Here is a 6000-nt window from a genome sequence, read left to right as displayed (position 1 = left end):
GTAGCATTTTCTGAGCGCATATTATACTGCCAGCGTGCTCATAATCGCCATGTGGCTCAAGACAAACTTTCCAATAAAGGGCAATGCTTCCAGTGAGTCCAATGCCTTCCGCGCATGCCGTAGCGAGGCAGAATAAGCTCGGCATGTGATGCGCCCTGCACCGCAAGAAGCGCTTGCACGCGCGCACGTGCGTTATACGTGCGACGACGTTTACTTTCTCTCAAACGAGGGCAGCCGCTTGCGCAGCTGTTTTCCGAAGGGATCGCGCACACTTCACCCAGCGAGTACACGGTCGGCGTGGGGGCCTGTTGACTTTGCCCGCTTTCCCTCTCGCTTTGGCGTTCCCCTTTCTCTCTTTCTTTCCGACAGAGTCCTTGAAAAACGATCGCTTCCCACTGGGGCGGTATGCGTTGCGGATGTCGTGCGCTTCGCGCGCACCGGGCTTGTTGGCCGTCTTCGACAAGAGAGGGCGCCCGCGGCCTCATCAGGAGCGTTCAGGTGCAGTCCTGCCGCTAGGTCGGTCGCAGGTACGGCAAGGAACCCTGCGTAACAAAAGGGCCTAGCGAATTACCCAGCAATGCCAGTTCATGCCTTTCATGTCATGGCCGGAACGGCAGGAATAGCTCAAATTACATGACATGAAAGGCATGGCATGTCATGTCATGAGATTGCTGAGGGAAGACGAGAAGTGACTGTCATATTTGACCTTTAGTTTGTATCATTGATGTCTCGCGCATGACTAGCAACGTTGTCTGTGACTCCAACTCTCGTGACAAATATTGCCAGTAATTACTTCACTTAAGAGGAAGCTTTAGCTCCGGCGCTCCAATCTAAATACATGTACAAGGAGAATTCGTTTTTCTCTACAACCACTGCACCAAATTTGTCAAGGTTTGTTGCCTTTAAAAGAGAAATTTAAAATCGAGTGACTGTTGGTTTCGAATTTCTGATTTAGGTCGTCAAGTTTTTATTAAAAATTGGCAAAAATCGAAAATTTTCAGAAAACGAAACTATCAAGTTTACAACTCTGTAAACTCTGTCAGAACGTGGTTTCAGCACGTAAAACCCCAGAATTCAATTCAGCAGCTCATTCACGTGGTTAGGAAGAAGGCGGCTTCTTTCTGACGACAAAATTAGGTTGAGGGCCGAAATGAACCGCTCGGCGGGGGTCGTGGTGATCTGACCTTGGCCCTGGAGCTGTGAAGCGTGGGTGGTCATCGTATTCGCCGTACTTTCTAGAACAAATGAGTATGCAGGAAAATCACCGACTGAATAGCCAGCTGCCTGCGCAATGCTTTACATAACGTCGATTACCACAGTACGTGGGATCAGCGTAATTCTTAATGTTTTTTTTTTTCTAAAATGTAGACACTCGTGCTAATTTTTAAAGCTGTTATCTCAGCTAAGCACTCAGCAAAATAGCTGGAAGGGCATATCGTGTGATAAACTCCGCACGAGAAATGGCGCTGTTACTTGAGAATTCAGCAGCAGTCACGGAGAGTGCGTCAATCCGTACGAATGAAGTTGCCACTTCCTAACGCACGTAGATATGAATGTACACCCGAGCAACACTGAAGCACTGCAGAAGGGTATGTGCTCATTAGAGTTTGAACGAGTCATCATATACACCTATACTACTCTCCGCGTTTTCTCAGCCGAGAGACAGTAATTCGAGGCTACCACAGGGACAATTATAGCTTTTCGGGAACACAAACAGTTGCTCCATTGGAATGCATCAACTAGTGAGGGCTTTAGTGTACCTCTTTCAAGGTCTATAACAAAGTCTTAGAAGGATTTCTGCTGCAAGGTATGGCTCACGAACATCGCTCTTCTTTATCTTTTTTTTAATGTTGGAAGTTCCATAATTTGTGTTCCCTCAAGATACCGGACCTGTCGAAATCGCTGTCAACGCTTCATTCCTATGGGCGAAAATATGTGACGTGCTTGTACCGGAAAGTGCGTGAATTATGATAAGATTGCTAATCACACTAAAATATTTCTTTCCCACGCGTCCAACAGCTTTTATGTCATAGGACTCCGATCAGGCCTATTCAGTTGACCTCTGTGGGCTTCTTGGCTCCATAGTGTTTACAGCGCTCCAATATAAGAAGTACATCTTCCTTTACGTTGCCACATTCGCAAGGACAGTTTTTCATCAGGACAGTGCATCAATGAGGCAATTCTGTGAGGAATCCAACGAAGCGAACTGGGCGTTCACTCGAAAAAAAATTAAACAGTAGAAAATCTGCCTTGCATGGCCCAAGCTCGCGGATTTTGCCTTCGACGAAGAGCGACTTAACTGCCTTTCCGAGGGGACCATAAGAGTAGACACAAACAGCCGTCTCTCCCTGAGTTTTTTTTTTTCTTTTCTTCTTTTTTTGTGTAAAGTTCTAACGCTTGAGGAAGTCAAAGTGATATTTTATATTATTAATGATGTTTAAAGACAAATAAAATCCATCAACGAGAAACACGATTGAAGCAAAGCATCATAATTATGGACACGAGTCATCGAGTGGGTGTTGGCTTCCTCGACCTTCGGCAGTAACCTATGCTTGTGGAGTGTGTCGTAATAGCAAGTACGCATCGGACAACAATTGGCAATTTCTACCAAGAGAGCCGTTTTTTTTTCTTGCATTTTGCCAGTCAGTCCACTTACGTGGTCTTACTAGTGGCCATAATTCTTCGATGTTAGAGTTGACCATAATCAATTTCGGACGAAAAAAAAATTTAAACATAACAGGAAATAATTTTCGCTCGAGGGAAAACTAGTTTTCGGCCCTTGATCGTCGTAACACATGCTTTGCATTGCAGCTCCAGATTCAGGCAGAATGCTCGGTCCCACCATTAGCACCTAATTTGTACTTGCAAACGATTCACAACCTCAAAAAGGCTTCTGTAAAGATTGCTTCGAATCTGTGTCGCATAACTGGAGCCTCGACAACTATAATGTCCTAGACCACTGGGATGCACCGCATCGGCTTTCCACACAATGAGACTGTGGGACGCAGTTCCTGCAAAGCTCGTTCAGTTTGTACCTCCGTGTACCTTTCAAATGCCCGTGCGTGTCTTTATCTTCCATCCTCATCACTCGGACTAGAATGCCAGGCATATAGGTTTAAGTTAGTCCTGTTCCTCCACTTTCTGTTTAACGGCCTCTAAATGGTCATATTTTGCAATTAGAGCGGGCGCGGTTAGCAACACGTACGGCACGGACATCGCCGGGCGTTGTATCCTAACAAGACAGAAATAAATTCGCAGAAAGATGAAGGCTCGAAGCCATGACAGGTGGTCGAGCAAAGACTGTTGTTGGAGCCCTTTCAACCCTCCTGCCATGACAAAGACAAGTCCCCTTGTACAAACAGCTTCAGCGACGTTGCGTCTTAGACCACTGTTATCACGTTGCATGTCTAAGTACGGGGGCATTTAGCAAATTTCTAATTCGTAGCGGCCAGAGCATCGCACGCGAGTCAAGCTTTAATTTGCCTCGAGCCTGGTATTAGCCCTCCCAAGCGAAGGTGAAAAAAAAAAAAAAAAGAACAGACCAGATGGGCACAAAACTACAGCTGCCCTCAGCTAGCTCCCATCCCTCCCTCTGGTGCAGCGCCCCCGTGGATGCACGCGTGTGCAGCCCGCGCATCCGGTGCCGGCAACGCACGAATTCCGCCACGCGCACGAACAGCGGCGACTGCGGAAGCGGTGGTGGCGGCCCCCAAAGCTGCACTGTCGCGAAGCCTATTCTTTTTTTTTTTTTTTTCAAGAGCCGGCACGCGGGCGGCTTTGTTCGCTCGAGCAGTGCGGCGGCCGCTTCCTTCCTGCTGCGTCCGCGACGTCGCGGTCGTGAGCGCGCACTCCGCGGCCGTCGCCGACGTTCAAACTCGGCAAAAAAAGGGACGCAGATAGAGAAGAGCATCGCACAGCAAAGGCACCGCATGGCTGGCTTCCTCCTTGAAGTGCCCCTTTCGCTGCCCCCCATCCTCCTCCTGTTCACTAGACTGCTCTATACACCCACAGCGCAGAGTACACATACATACATCGTCGTCATCATCATGACGGTTCTCTAAAGAAAAATGGTCGCTCGTCACCCTCTCCCTGCTCGCTCCTATACCAGCCTATTCGCTTTAAACAGTACTGACACGACATTTTCGAATTGTCTTCTGTCCTCTTGCGTTTCTTCTCTTTCGTTTTTTCACTAGTGAAATTTAAGACCCTCTAAATTCCGTAGAAAAAGAAAATGCTGGCAAGCGTCAGAGTGCCATAAATAATTTATAACAATATTTGTTTCTACAAACCAGTTTCTGTTTCGCTCGTGAGGTGGAAGCATGCGGCATGACGTCATGACGCATTGATTCTCCGCGTTCCTTCCACACGCCAGCGCAGCCAGAAGAAACGCGCGCGCGGCACTCTTTTTCATAAACCTTTTTATGAAGAACGTCATTATAGCTTGCCTTACTGTTGCACTGCGGCGTCACGACCATGTCGATGACGCCAAGTTGGGCGTTCCGAGACCAACGTTCGCATTAAAATATAAGTTATAAGCGCTTCACAACCTCCACACTTTCGAAATACAATCCTTTTACGTGCCAGAGGCGTGTAGTAGACCTTGTACGCCTTCTAAATCATACGCCAGTATTCCTTTACGGGAGCCCCTTGCCGCGGGCTTTCCGCAGCAATAACAACTGTTGTCAAGTGAAATTGCATTAACAGAAATTAATGTGGCAAATGGGGCGTGTTGGTACATATTTAAAAAGGCGGCAGCGCAGAAAAAAATGCGGACGGCGACAAGAGGACAACGACGAAAAGAAGAAATTTTGAGGACAATGGGGCCTGACGGTGAGGCAGGAGCCTCTTTCATCTAGGAGGCGCCAGCTCTACTATGCCCGAACCGTATTTTCCCCTTTATTTCACTGGTGTCGGCGTAAGCACTCACCGTACCATGGCATTTTGTGAGGCTAATTCGTCTGGAAGGAGTTCCCCGGTATAATCGCTCATGGACCCATTAATCGAAATGACGTCATTCTCAGTCTTTCACTCTGTGATTTACTGTCAATCGGCCTGTTTATCAGTTTTATTTATTTGATTCTTCCGTTATACATTTCACTTTTTCAAATTTTTTTTATGCAGGTATTGTTCGCTACGACTAGACCACGTGCGCCACACACGCGCAAGACTTGCAGCTCTGTCCGACAGTATAGAGACGTTTCCCGCTTGAGTATTTGTCTGATGAAGTGTGCATTTGTCATGAAGTGAGCTAGTAAACGAAGAGTTATCGAGGACTCGCAGCCCATACTCTCGGAAGGCTGGACGGCCACTAGGCACTAGCATACGCTAGCATTGCGTGTACTACGCAGTGCTTTCCCGTTATACTCGAGTTATCGCTGCGGTGTCATAGCGCGCGCACACACACAAACACACAGACGGACGAACACAAAGACACAAACATTATATATATATATATATATATATATATATATATATATATATATAGTCAAAGAATGAAACGTGATAACGCGAGCATGCTTCGTTTTGCCTTTCGGCGCTGCGTGATGGCGTTCTGGGATCATCTTGCAGGACAGAGCGGCAAGGCCTCGTACGCCACGGTTATATATTTCATTGTTTCCAGTAGCATCTACTCTTCACGCTGCCGAGAACGTAGGACTTGCATTATCGCTTTCGATATACTTACATGCACATTGTCGACACATTCGTAGGATATTTACACGCTCTTTGTATGTATGTATGTATGTATGTATGTATGTATGTATGTATGTATGTATGTATGTATGTATGTATGTATGTATGTATGTATGTATGTATGTATGTATGTACGTACACGCGAGAATCGCATAATACGCACGATAGCAATTGCCTATAATACAGAAAAATGGCGCTCAAATGGCAAATGAATCTATGTTACGCAGTCGCTTCCATTTCTCGTCGAAACTGACTTTGTCTGTGTTTGTGGACGACGTCTCACGCAGTCCTGCACTGCAGCGCATTTTA

General features: G+C 46.7%; 1 long non-coding RNA gene across 1 annotated transcript in view; it reads right to left on the bottom strand.

Annotated features, from left to right (window-relative positions):
• Positions 1–1117: 1117 nt before the first annotated feature.
• Positions 1118–6000, bottom strand: part of LOC142583143 (uncharacterized) — a 92472-nt gene continuing 87589 nt past the window's right edge. Inside the window, exon 4 of the long non-coding RNA XR_012828555.1 lies at positions 1118–1235. This is a non-coding gene — a long non-coding RNA (uncharacterized LOC142583143). The remainder of the gene's footprint in view (positions 1236–6000) is intronic.

Source organism: Dermacentor variabilis, chromosome 1 (genome assembly GCF_050947875.1).
Source record: "Dermacentor variabilis isolate Ectoservices chromosome 1, ASM5094787v1, whole genome shotgun sequence".
Taxonomy (NCBI): domain Eukaryota; kingdom Metazoa; phylum Arthropoda; class Arachnida; order Ixodida; family Ixodidae; genus Dermacentor; species Dermacentor variabilis.
Note: the sequence above shows the minus strand (reverse complement) of the source record. Positions and strands in the feature narration are given on the sequence as shown.